Below are 15114 nucleotides of genomic sequence, written 5' to 3'. Positions count from 1 at the left end.
TGCCAAACAGTTTAAGTGAGTTGAGTTGAAATTTTATTGATTCATTTAAAGGTGAGCCTAAATAAGCTCGCACGAGTTTATATTAAATATCTATATATCTAATATTATCGATTTTCAATCATGAATTCTTGATATAAAATGGAAAATCTCAGTTTGATTTCAAAATTGTGATGTTACTATCTTGTCCAAAAATTGTGGGTTGTTGAGACATTTTGGCAGTAATTTAAAATTGAGTGTCAAAGTTGACATTTGAGTTGAAACGTCTGCTATTATTTTTCTTAAAACGTGCTAGAAATTTTTTTTTTCCAAACCTCACATAGCATTCGGTCGAACCATAAAAATTTCATAAAATATTTTGGATATCATTTTAAAATAAAACAACCAGCTATATATTTTGAGAAATACAGCTCATACTATAATCTCTCAAAAACCTCTCAAAACATAAATAAAAAGTCGTAAAATCTTTTAACATAAATGCGGAACAGTAGAAGCGCTGGTCCTCATGTTATGTGCACCTTCAGTCCAGTCAGATCAACCATCAAGACCTCCATTAACATTATTATCATAATCACATGCATCAATCACACCTAGTGAGTCTAAAGACTCAACACATCATATTCTTGATAACAAATAATACGTATAAAATCGCATGCAACAGTGAAAAATACATTTATGTAAAATAAAATTTTCATGAAGATGCATAAACTTTAAACATGAACATTTTCGTAAACATTTTCATAAACATTTTCGTGACATGCATAATTTAAACCTCAACATTTTTCCTTTTCCTCATTTCATAACATAAATATCCTTTTATCATGAACATAAACATTTTTCATTTTTGTTGAATTCAGATCGTTAATTGTGACTTTCCTCAATCCTCAAAATCAAAAGTCGATGGATCCATCTACATGTAACCACAGTACTGGGCGGCGGGGGACACCAGCGACACTCTCACTGGTCAACTGGGCCCTAGCCTATCCTCATCGAATGGAAATACGATCGTTGGGCTCCCTCTGGGACCTTCTCCCATAAATGAGCTACCTCTGTGGCTTTTTCCCTCACGATATCCTCATTCTTATCCTCATATCCTCAATGGTGTCAATGGAAAGACGATCGTCGGGCTCCAACTGGGACCATAACCCTCACGATATCCCCAACATAACATCATTATAGTCACAATTACTTCACTTCCTTCAACGTTTTAAATTTCCATCACTTTATAAAAAAATCATGCATAACATATCATTTTTATTTTTGAAACCAAACATGCAACATGTCTTTTAAATGTCAACCTTAAATCATAAAAATCCATGGACATTTAAAAATCATAATTTAACATGTAAAAATTCATAAATATTTGAAATAATCATAATAGCATACAAAACAACTTTCAGAGCACTGCCATGACGTTTACTAATTTTTAGATGTGAAAAGATCGTTTTACCCCTGGACGTATAATTTTATGTTTTTGAATTTTTCTTAATTTCTTTGACTCTAACATGTCCCAAATAATTATTTAAGCTTAACTGAATTTTCTTGTATTTTTATTTAACTTAATTCGACTTTTAAATTAATATTTAAATATGACGTATTAATGCGTTTTAATCCCGAATTAAACCAAAACTTAATATAAAATTCCAAAATTAAAAAATTAGACTTTTAATAATTATTTGAGCATAAATATAAATTTTCATAATTTTATAAAGCTTAAAACTAGGCGTTTCAATTAACTCTTTAATTAACGTTTCGTGCGGCGATTAAATCCCGATAAATCCAAAACTCGTTATTTTGAACACAAACTCTAAATATAGCATTTTTATTATTTATTATACCCTTCCAAGTCATGAGCCACACCCGTGGACCCATGGATTCTATTTATAGCCTTTTAATTTTTGAAATAGACACCTTATCGAACCACCAGAGCCATCTCCCAATTTACTCGAGCCACGCCCAAGCCACCTCAAGCCAAACCCAAGCCAACCCACCTAGGCACCCTCTTGACCAAGCCCAGCCCCAAAACCAGCCCTGGCCCGCTCAAATACCTGCTGGACATTAGACCCGATTGCATGTGTGTGTGCGTGAGTGCTTCCTAGCATATCTAGGACACCTAGTTTCCTTAGGACACTTCCAGCCGAGCCACCACCCAGCCTACCTGACCCTAACCTTCCCTGGACCACGCCCAGACCCAGCTCAGACAAGCCAAACCCCTAGAACCCAGCAGCGAAGCCACCCTAGTTCAGAAACCTAACTTGCGCACATGCTGCCTCCCAAGTGCCTCCCTCACGTTTTCTATGTTTGGCTCGAGCCACGTCGAGCCACCCTACACCCACTCATGACCATCCCCTCTAGGGACCCCCCTGCACCCTTAGAACCCATAAGCCTCGACCCTAGCTCCTAAAACCGAAGCCACAACATACCTGCAGAAACACAGTCGCGAAGACCCACTTGGCAAGGGCTCTTGTTTTCTTGCTTAGCCACCTAACCAACGGACCAGCCCTTGAACCAGCCCCTCAAACACTCTCATAGGACCCTAAAGAGTCGACCTAGCCCAGCCCATAGCCCCCTGGCCGAGCTTTTCCTCCCTGCAAAAGCAGCAACACCCTGCGCATGATTTCCCTTGGGCTCTCGGGTGGAGTCTTTGTTGGCAAGGACTCCTCCCAGCCCCTGTTTTACGAGTCCTAGCATGGCTAGGACTCTTCCTCTGACCCCTCACGGACCCTAGCCAAGCCCTGGTCCCAACCAAAGACTAGCCAAGCCCTCAAAACCGTGCCTTACATACCCTTTGATAGATTTGTGGTTCCAGCTTCGTTTCCCTTGATTGCAACTTTTTGGTTGTGTTCTAAGAATCTATATTTCATGTAAAACCATCCTTGATCATGTCCTAATCATGGCAGCCTCTTTTAACACATGAAAACATATTTTTGGAACCAAAAAGCAAGGATTTAGAACACCTATATGCATGGTACAAAATTTAAAGGTTGTATGACTTGTTTTCATGCATATTCATAAAAAAATTACATAATATGGAGTGATGATGAGTAAAAGAAGAATATGATGTGTCTTTGCGTAATTTACGCACGAAAACGTAACGACGATGCGAAGAACGGCGACGAGGCCCTAGGCTGAATTTTACTTCAAAAAGCCGAAGCTTTTCTCCTCTTTTTCTTGCGTGTGTGCGTGTGTTGATGCTGATGGGGAGAGTTTGTTTTGAATGGGGAAGTGGGGCGTGTGATATGAAAAGGGTTTGGGTGGGTTTTAATATTAAATACTCAATTAAGCCACTAACAAGGCTTAGGTCCATTAGCAAAGTTAATTAAGCCCAAATAGCACATTCGTGTTTAATTAAAATATTAAAAATAATTTTGTTTAAATAAGTTTGTGAATTTAATAGCCGGGTTGCCAAAAAGTTCGTATTTTTGTTGCAAAACCAATACCGATAAAAATTACGTCCCGGCGTATAAAATCACCTCAAAACTCCTTATTTTGAAAAATATGACAAAGCATCGTTCATATTTTAAATAATTAAAAATAATTATTTAATAAAAATATTTTACGTTTTTCAGCCATCGGTCTCCGTTCCTCGATCGCAATTCGAATAACCTTTAAAAATACTTTTTAATGCAATCATGTAGAAAAATATATTTTAAACATGTAAATATGCACAAAAAATTAATCCATGCAATTAAAACATTTAATTAAAATACAATAGAATTTAATATCTTGCATGCATGTGGTTTACGTGGACCTTTGAATTTTCGGGACGTTACATGAGTTGTATTTTTAGATTCCTCACAATATGTTCGTCAACATATTATTTTTAAGTTAGTTTTATTAGTATCGTGAGGGGTAAATATGTTTATTACAATATATAAATATTATCATCTCTTTAAATTAATATTTACTTTCATGTTTGACATATTATGAGTATTGGTAAAATGAGGAATAATAAATTCAAACAAACGAATAAACAAAAGTCTTGGGAAAACAAGAATTATATGGTAGCGGAAATGAATATACAAATTTTTAGTGAATTTATTGATTTTAAGATGTATAACAAATCTTATATCATAATATATATAATTTCAACCTTATAAATGAAATAAATCACATATATGAAATATACAAATTTTATTACATATATAATCAAGTAATTTATTATAAATTTATTTTATTATACAAAAATTCTTGTCAAACTCAGTGACTGTGAATTTAACATCTATTAAATCAGCAAACTAAAGAGCGTGTCAATTAAACTAATTGAATAATCACATATTCTTGAATTTATTAATTAATTTTTTATCTTGATAATTTGTTTCATTTAATATTTTAAATTATAAGACACCGTTACTATAACTTAAGACGCATTTTTTTAAATGTTCATAAGGACTCAATCACTAACTCATATTGAAAAACATTTATCGAAATACTATATTGAAAACATTCTAATTAATTCAGCGCATTTGCTGAAAATTTTCTAATTATTTAAGAAAAATTCATTTACCATAATCATATTTAATCTTTTTGGGCTAACACCATTTATTTTATAAGATATTCATCGCAATTCTTTATGTGTATGTTAATCTTTAAATCTGAATTATGACGAATATTGTTTTTCTAAAAGTTCTTAAATAATGATTTAATATATTTATTCGACACTTCAATATTAACATTTTAAAATATATTAATTTTATATTGTATGCATGCAACACTTCTAATCATGATTATAAAAATTCAATAAAAATTGTAAAAGAATTAGGTAGAACATAAAAAATTACACAATTAATCAAAAGACAGAAAATAAAAACTAAATAATTGTCTATTACCTATAAACTACTAAAACCGACTTCTAAAGATTGAAGTCGGTAAGAGTGGAGTCCACTATGTACTAAAAAAATAAAAAGTGAATGTTTGAATGAGTCATACTGCAAAGTTAATGAAGTAAAAACGAAGGACAAAGTGGGTTAATAAAAATATTATAATGGGCTAAGTTAAATGAGACTCATATATATAAGTATCTCACTTGGTCTCACCTTATGTTTTGTCAATGTATAAAGCGAAAATTTATGCACTGTAGTGTTCTACATTTTCTTAATTTTTCTCTTGACTTCAAATTTAATTTCATCATCTATTTGTCTTTAAAGATATATTAGATTTTTTTCTAAACCTTTAATCTTAAATTTGATCAATTAACCAAATAATTATTATACTTTTTATACAATAATAAATAGATTAATATATTTGAAGATAGAAAAAGTAATGTATTGAGAAGAATAAAAAAAATGTTAGAATTAATATTATAATTATCTAATGTCAATATTAAATTTAACATCCTACATTCGAAAATATGTTTATTGAGGTAAAGACTATGATGATAAAATAAAAATAATAATTTATTTATCATTATAACGTAATAATAATGTGATCGTTATTCGGAATCAGAAAATGATGTACTTTGACTTTTTTATTAAATTGTATAAACAATTCTTTCAATATTTTTAGTGGATAAACATGTTAAATCTATTATATATATATTCTGATTTTTTTTTTATTTTATAATATAAATTTTCAAATAAATGAGAAATGATTTTTTTCTCTACTACTTATGTATAATTTATTATATATTCTACTCAAATGTTTTATAAATTCATATGATATAGTAAAAGGTTATTTGCATAAACTTATTTGTTGGGCAATAATTGATCATGTTGGGTAGAGTAATTGAAATGTTATGCTTGAGTTGTTGTACTATTTAAAATATTTGATTTGCACTGTTACCATAATCTATAGGTTTTGATAAAACAGTAAACGCTTGAGCCTACAATTGGTATCAGAGCCAAGATGGCGGCTTTGATTTTCATGGATTGCAATTGGTGCAATTATTAGGAGATAGATTGTTTGGTACAATAATTGTTCACGATGGGTAGGCGCTTGAGCTGTTGTATGATTTAAAGATTTGACTTGCATAATTACCATCAGTTATAGCTTTTGGTGAATCGACAAACGCTCGATCCTATATTATTCGATTGTAAAGCTAGCAGAAACATGTTGCATCAACTTTTAGTTTTGAATTGATCCTTTACATGTTACTCGATTTTTAAATTTAGAAGCATTCTACAGTTTTCAAATATTATTATATATTGAATTATAATTTATCCCTTTCGAATTGGATAAATATACAATAAAACTCATATAAATATTATTAACAAAAATATTTAAATGAAATATTGGATTTGTCGATAATCAAAATAAGAAATAAACAAATTTTGATCCTTGAGTGAGAAATAAGATATTTAAATAAAGTTATAATTGCCACAATGAAATATTGCACCTACATACATTTATCACTGTATTTTACAACTAAAATGTCAAAAAAAGTTTCCACATATTATTTTTATATCATATTTAAAATAATTATGAATCTTAATTTTTATTATTTCGAGTTGACTTTTGTTATGAAAAATCATTGTGAATAAATTGAACTTGAAAATTCTTATATATATGTATATCACATATTAATATATCAACCTAAGTCCAGGTAATAAAAAACTACAAAATGAACTTATTCATCTTCAGTGTACACAAATTATATAGTAAAGATATATGTCAATTAAGACAATAAAGTGGAATATATGTTCAAATATAACAAAATATACAGACAAGAAAAACAATAAATAAAATATTTTTTCTAAATATAAATATTTTTTTATAAATTTTTACAGTGAGTTGGAGAAGATAAAAGAGAAAAATTATTAACTCTTTTGGTTTACACAAAAAAATAGAAATGGAAGAAGTGTTTGTCATACAATGAATTCCGTTTCCAAATTAAATGTATAATATAAAGTTATATTTACCGTTCAAACTTTATAAATGCAATGAATTTTTCTCAAGATAAGGGTACACAAATGTTCCAGTTAAGATATTTAAACAATTAGAAAAATTAAATATATTATTTTTCAGAGGTAATATCAATATGACATTAATAATTTGATTGTGCTAATTATACTTATGAGCTAATATGAAATATTAAAATATGTGTCATAAGAATCAGTAAAAAGATGATTTATTGTCAAAAATATTATTATTATAAATTGCAAATAAATGACAATATTTAATCAATATTTTTTAAATCAATCCATAAGTACTTTTTATGTGATGATAGATTGTTATAATAATTAGGGGTGAGAATTCGGTCGGTTCTGTTACCGATCGAACCGCATTAGTCATAACCGGATCGAACCGAAATATTTAGTAATAACCGAACCGAACGAATTAATTTTCATAAGCGATGAAAATCGAACCGAATTAATATCAGTTAATTCAGTTGGTGACCGAATTAACCTTAAAAAAATTGTGATTTAACTTTAATTATATGTGTATTTTTTTTGAACACTACAGTCTAATGCATAAAAACATAAATTCACATACATCACAAATTTTTCTTTAGAATTAGAGCTGATTTTAAAATTAAAAATTAAAAAATATATTAAAATTGATAAATAATAAAAAAATTATTAAATAATAGCATTTATTATATCGGTTAATTCGGTTATCTGATTTCAAAATTTTGAAAACTGCAACCGAACCGAATTAACCGAATTTTTTTTAATTTGAAAACCGAATTTCCAAAATAACCGAACCGAATTTTCGAATTGACTCGTTTCGGTCAGTTAATTCGGTTTAACCGAAATTTTGTTCACCCCTAATAATAATGTGTAGTTTATATGTTATCAAGTATAAGTGTCTAATAAAATAAAGGTGACTAGGAAAGTAAAAGCATCAAGTAGAAATTGTTGTCAATTTACATGAAAGAGAATAATAATTAAACAACATTGTAAATAAAAAATTGCATATCATTGATGGTTAAAAAAAGATTGTAATAATTGAATATTATAATAAAATATATGCATTATTGAGAGAATATGACAAATAACAAAAGAAAAAAATATGATAAAAAATATATGAGAAAAATTTTAGTAGTCCAAATCTTTTTTTAAAATAAAAAAAATATGTTTTTTTTCAAATTAGTTACATATACTAATTAATACGAATTGTCAAAATTTATAATAGTATTATCGTTATCTTTTGTTGAAGTAACTAATTTTATTTGAAATTCTAATTATTCAACTTATGTTTCTGCATTATTTCTAAGTATATATATAATATCATTATAACGACTGGAATCTGAGGGTAAGAAGTAAAAAGGAAAAGACCTCAGCTGAGATGAATCTTGTACAGAATCTTCTAAGCACAGCAAGATGCTGGAATCTGGAGATCCTCGTGTGTATTAGCCAACATTGATTGATACCGTCTTCTCCATTGCTTACCTGCGCAACAGGATGGATGCAATTGCAAAAAAGATGGGTTTTCTTCTATGGAGGAATGGGAATGAAGGTAATTATCTGTCTACTTTCAATTTTTTTGTAAAATCCTTTTTGTTTTTACCGGAAAATAGAGCAGTTAATTGACAAAACGGGTACTTTATTTGATTTCAGCTGTTTGCAAAATCCATTTCTCTTCTAGTAGCAACAGCGGATTGAAGTCACCTTTTGTGTGTGTTATAACTTGTGTCAAGGAATGTAGGTATTGTGAACAAATGTGAGCTGAATATTTTTCTTTACTGAACGTAATGAAGTGTAGTTCACTGGTTACAGTTATATAGAGTTCCACTTCCTATTGATCTAGGAGGGATTGCAATCTCTTGATGCTCGAAAAGCAGAAAACAGTTTCCTGTTCCTCAACTGAAGCCGAATACTGCTCTCTTGACTCGTGCTAGTGAAGTTGTATTGATTAAAAATTTACTGCAAGAAATGCACGTCAAACCGTCTCTTTCTCCAAATACTATTGCATTAGTCATATTGACTTTGCCAGCGGATCATGGATATGAGTCAAGAGCAGGTTGTAGGAAGGACCTATGTACCAAGAAAATAATGAAGATGTCCAAGATCTTTAATGGAGAAACGAGTAGCAAGAGCATGAAGAGAATGATTGAGAAAATCATTCTTGTTACCAGTAACTATTAAGTCATCAATGTAAACAAAAAAATAAAGTATAACACTTGGTTTGTGATGAATGAATAAGGATGTGTCACTTTGCGAATTGACCAGTCCATAAGAGCTTGTTTATGACATAGATTACTTTTCTCAGCTTACATAAAAAGGTTGGCTTAGATTGATTTACAAATCCCGATGGTTGTTGCATATAAACTTCTTCTGAGAGTGTAATTGTTGCCATCCATTGTCGGCGTGGCCGACTATTTGACAAAGCAAGAGATAGAACGCAAGTTTTTGTCAGTTTTGCCACAGGATTGAAATTTTCATGAAAGTCAATACCGGGTCTTTGATAAAACCCCTTTGACACTGGACATGCTTTATACCGAGAGATTGATCCAGTACACATGTTCCATTTCGAAGAAGTGCTGTAATTTCATCAGAAATGGTTGGTCTCCATTCAACTATTTCATTGCTTTTGAAACACAGGTGGGTTCAAGAGATTCTAGAAGGGGATGAATAATGCCGGTTTGATGTATGTGTTTAGGCTTGAAGATGTTATTTTTTGATTAGGTGATCATGTGATGAGAAAGAACGTCTGGTTTATTGCCTAAGTGAGGTGCTACAAGAGATTGAGTAGGTGAAGAGAGATTTGAAGTTTGAGCTGGAGATAGATAAAGAAGAGGAAAGATTGTTGGAAAAGGTCGTTGATGAAGGACAAGGAGAGATACTATTAGAGGGATTAGAATTAATTAGAGAAGGTTAAGAGCAAGGGGAAATACCTGTACCCACAGAAGTTGACAATGTTGGCATCACGAGTGGCCGAGGTAAGATATGCAATGGAAGCAACAGCTAATACATTGGTATAGTTGCTTCTCTTGGTGGTAGTATGAGCATGGTTCGATAATAAGCCTATTCAACTCTATGTGTAAATGATCTTTCGCAGTTCAAAATTCCAATCAATTTGATTGGAGGGCAGTACACAATGATTGAAACTATTTGTGCAAATTGATAAGTCGTTTGGAAGGTCTCTTTTGAAATTAGATATTTACATGAACACTAGGTCCAAAAGAAAAATCCCTACGGCCACTCCAACAGCCCCACATTACCTATCTCAACATGGTGTGAGCCACTGGTGAGTGAAGGAAGCCGAGTTTAGCTATGAAATGGATAGGACCCCCTTCAAAAGATGATTGCAAATCAACAATCCCATCCTGTGAAGCTAATTTGATTACTGCTTCCATTTTAACTCCAGTGATATGCTTAAACCTCCAACCAATGAAGTATCTTAAGTACATTTCGATGTCGTCATTGTATGATCCACTCTAGATCTCGCTTAAGCACAACATGATTGTCTATGCTCTTAATGCTTGATGGTCCCTGGCAGCATACAAAACTCAGGATTTTGTTGCCTGGACAGCAAATAAATCCAATTTGAGAATGTTTATCTTCCGAAACTGAGTCAGTACAAGCCAGATCCATGTGTATGGTGGGGAACAAGTCTGTTTTTTGTTTATTTTGAAAGGTAAATATGCAACTAATAATATCCCAATGTAGTGCTTTGTCCATGAGCTATGAAAATTTAAAAGCTTATTGGCATTTTTAATTGCTTTAACAACTTCCTAAAGAATTTTTTGTCGGTATCCACAGTTTGTGGGTGAATTTGTAATCGAGTAAAACAATCACATGCGCCATTTATTAGAGAAATCTTTCATTTAAACAACCAAATCTACTTTGCAATTTTATTTTATTTTTTGGAAATGAATGCTTTCAAATGGTATCCACGATTATATTACTCATTGCCATTTATGAAACACAGATTTTGTCTGGTAAACATTTCAATTAGTAGTAATTGCTAGGGATAGAGGAAAGTTTCTTGTACACTTGACTCGACCAAATGTAAGGCATGCATGCCCGTGAAGACAAATGTTTGATTCAACCAAATGTAAGGCATGCACAAGAGGGCGAAGACAAAGGTTTGACTCAACCGTTCCAAATGTAAGATGTGTACATGCAAGGGGGAAGACAAATGTTCGACTCTACCAAATGTAAGGCATGCACACGAGACGAGGACACTTGTCAAGTAGGAATATATGTGTTTTGGTAGAAGTCACGAGTTTTATGCTTTTATACCTTGTCCGTGGGTTTAATCACATTCTCTCCATAACCTAGACTACGAAGTTTTTTTCTACTTTGGACAATTTCATGCGTTCTTGGCGAAGATCATTCTTTCATTGTCATGTTTGATGTGCTCGACATATAAAATAGGTGATTATTCATTTGAACTGTATCTATGCCGTAATAATTTTTTTAAATTGCCCCAACCTTTTGTTAGAGTAGGTGCCCAGCAAGCCAACTTGTGGCTCGGGATTTTATTGACTCTAACGTAAAACAATCTTTATTTTAATAATATTTTACGATTTCATTCGATTATGTCATTATATATGCAAGCTGCATAGATAAAGTTCTTGAATATACAATAGGTACCATGAGGTCTGCGTCGCAACGTAAGATCATGGAACTCATTAGGAAGTGTACCGTATATTCTAAACAGGCTCCTTGTCGAATCAGTCGCCTAAAACAAGGATAAAGGTCGCTCGAGCTTGAGACTAGCATATGTGATGTAAACGCCATGTTTCATTGGCAAAGGTATGAAGATGTCCATTCACATAGATGGTGATCATATGATGATGCACTGAACAACCCTCCCTCGGACTATCCAAGAGGTTCTCACTTATCGAGTGGAATAGTCCACAGTTATGGTTGTATACCGTTAGTCCTTTGATCCGGGACAATGTAGAGGCTATACGTACTAGCATGCACTTTGATCCGTTTACCGCCTCCATTGAGGGTCATCAGGTGGCGAGATTGGGTGTAGTTTCGAAATACGTAGGAGCAAATGCATTGTAGTCGGGGATTCACCGTTCGCCTACGGGTGAAGATATCCTATGTGATCTGATGAATTAAAAGTCCAAGAAGTCTCTGGCCAGAGCAAGAAATGTGCTTTAGGGAAAAATGTTTTCCTAGTTGGACATACCATGACACTGTTAGTACTCAAAGATAAATCGCATCGCTGTCAAATTCATATACAAGTCTCGATATACCAATAGTTGTAGATTCGATCGGGTTATATGTGCCGAAGAGACAATACTGTAAGCTAACCATGAGTAAAGGTTCTTGCAGGCACTATCAGTGATACCTAGGGGATCATGGGACGATGCTACTATACGCTCTTACATGATCCTATGGGTGCAATCAGAAATGAGTTCTGACATTCTTGGTCAAAGAGTTGATGAAAAGAATGGGGTTAAGTAGGGTAAACTCAAATAAGAATAAATGTTATTTTGAATCACATGGAGATGTGAACCCATGGCCATCTGTATCTCTGAACCATTAAAGGTCACACATTTATCGGATTCTGTGTTCCCGTTGAGAAAGTCAAAGTTCAAGGAGTTGAAATTTGACGACTATAGTTTGACGGAGATCAAACAAGATGCTTATAAAAGAGTTTATGAGCTAATTCCATAAGATGAAAGAAATGGAAGTTTGCCTGATTGCTAATTAAGGAAGGAGAGTGGAACTGCTTGTTTTGTGAAGGAGTTCACTAAACTGGTGAAAATTTTGATCTTCGAAATTTTCATTTTTTATTATATGAAAAAGACTTGTATCCTTGATACATCGGCGTTCTCGGATCGTCGATCGGGGTTATAATGAGTTCAGAATCATTTATTTAGTGAATTGAGAATTTACTAATTAAATGATTGTGCTAGTAGTGATGACTACTAACATGCACAAATTCTCATAAATATTCTAGATGATTCTAGAATTAAATTAAACAAGGAGTTAGTTTATAAATTAAATAATGGTTATTTAATATAATATACATACACTTGTATATATTTTATATGATGATATAAAATATGTGTATATGATATTANAATCCTTCCCAATTTCACAAAAAGGCTCACAACCACCTTAAGGAAAGAGGGAAGAAAATTTTGGCCAAAAAGCAAATTAAATTTGCTTAATTATTGATTAAGAATTAATAAGCAAAAATTAACAAAATCTTCCCATCTTTTAAAAGCAAAGTCACGGCCACCTTGTTGTAAATCAAGGAAAATTTCGGCCACTTTTGTGCCTTCCACCGCCGCGCCGCTTCGTCTCCGGATTTTGGAAATTCGGAAACTACAGTCTCAACGCATAAATCATTTGGATTTTCTAGTGCAAATTAAGCGAAGAAGACAGTCTTCGATCGCGGACATAATTAGGCGATCAAAGGAGAATAATCATTCGTAGGGATATATAAGAAGTGCTATATCCGCCTAAATACCGGAATAGTTAGGAGTCCAACGTTGAGAACGCAAAGATATAATTCTAAACGCCCTATGAATGTTTTGAACACACGACGCCCAAGCAAAATTTTTTAAACTTCCGCTGCGTCTTGGTTGCGAGAATACAATGTCCCAACACCTTTTTTAACATTACTATAAGTTAATACTCCTTTTTCCTTTGTTATTTTTATCGGACTTGTCGAATCGAGACTGTTTTTGTGATCCTTGCATTTCTATTTCAATCACATTGGTACTCTTAATTGGCAGAGGAGTAGAGTTTCTGAAGTTAATTGAGAGATTTTGATACTGAACTGTTCGGTTAGTTGAGATGTATGTGAAAACTTTTTGGTACTTTTAGACTAGGTACTTGTGTCTCCTTCTAAAATCTAGATTAATTCTAATACATAGTATTCATTAATTCTGTGTATTTAAAATTTCTAGTTTTTCTGTTTTTGTGAAAAGGATGCTAAATGATAGTGTATCTTATTTAGGTAACTGCAAAAGTTTTGACTTCAAGAGAAGGGTGCGTAGCAGTGAAACGTAAGAAGTGGAGCCTTGACGACGCACAGTTTGGACTCATATCCCACCATTGGAAGCTTCTGGGGAGAAGCTTGATCTGGAGGCGTGGACTGATTCGGGTAATATCATTTTGCTGTCGATATACTAATGGTTCATCATGTATCAAGTTTTGTTATCATCTTAATCTGGCTTCTCCATGAACCTCAGTAACCAGTAAAAGAATACATTAACAGCTATTTTTTTTACTCTTTTTAATTATTTGAGATCCATGTATTCTTAGTCTTCTGGGAATGCCTCCTGAGCATGACATAATGTTATGATTTCCTACTACCGTTTTCCATACTCCCATGAATTACTCTTAGGATTAATGTTGGCAGGTAAGATAACATATAAGAATTTTCTTCATGTTTCCTTTTCTGATCTGATTTTTCCTCATTACGTTCGGCTTATTTCCCTACTTTTCTTTGAACTTATTAACTTGCTAAGCAATCATTATAAGCTATGACTTTGTATGGCAGGGCATCGGTCAACTGGTGATAGTTATGGTTCATTTGATAATATTTGTTGCGGCCATCTGTTGAAGCTACATTTGGCTTAGTTGCAGTTTTCAACTGTATGCCTTCTATAATTTATCAAATGATGAATCACTAGGGTGGTTATCTTGGTTCGATTTAGGTTGCTGGTGTACCAAAGTTCGTAAATGGCAACTGGATGCTATATGTGGTGGCAAATTGGCTGTCTTCTATGCTGATTGAATATTTTAGGATATTGACAGCTTTTGCACGATACCTGCTTTATATCCGTACGATAGTTTTGTGAGTGCTTCTTGTGAATCTGAGCCTTATAATGTTAAGTTGAATGTAAAATAGTGCTATTTTCTGCTCGACTAAGTGATGCATGAATTCGACGGTGGAAAAAAAATCCTTTTTTCTCACAATTATATTCTGATAGATTATCTAAACTTGACTGCCTTTGGTTTCATTTGAAACTTTAACATCCTTTACAAGTTCTGTAATTTAGGAATTAGATTTGGTAAATGCTTTTTTTTTTTTTTTTTTTTTTTTTTTTTTTTTTTTTTTTNGTTTTTGCAAATCATAGATCACATAATGTATTTAATGCTGAATGGAAAAGTAGTTCAGTTTTTAGGTTACATTTCTGTTCTCTGCTCAGTGCAGGAAAACTAGTCGAGCAGATTGAATCGAACAGGATTATTCATGTGGTTAATTGTAGATCTCCTGAGACTAGAAGCTAGAGCCACTTTAATCATGTCAGAT

General features: G+C 32.6%; 1 long non-coding RNA gene across 1 annotated transcript; it reads left to right on the top strand.

The window, feature by feature from the left end:
* The first annotated feature begins 8190 nt into the window (after positions 1-8190).
* Positions 8191-14886, top strand: LOC140976798 (uncharacterized). Its single transcript, XR_012175320.1, has 5 exons — positions 8191-8394; positions 8496-9630; positions 10378-10515; positions 10810-11258; positions 13813-14886. It is a non-coding gene; the product is annotated as an uncharacterized lncRNA (long non-coding RNA).
* Positions 14887-15114: the final 228 nt, after the last annotated feature.

Source organism: Primulina huaijiensis, chromosome 5 (genome assembly GCF_012295235.1).
Source record: "Primulina huaijiensis isolate GDHJ02 chromosome 5, ASM1229523v2, whole genome shotgun sequence".
NCBI lineage: Eukaryota > Viridiplantae > Streptophyta > Magnoliopsida > Lamiales > Gesneriaceae > Primulina > Primulina huaijiensis.
Note: the sequence above shows the minus strand (reverse complement) of the source record. Positions and strands in the feature narration are given on the sequence as shown.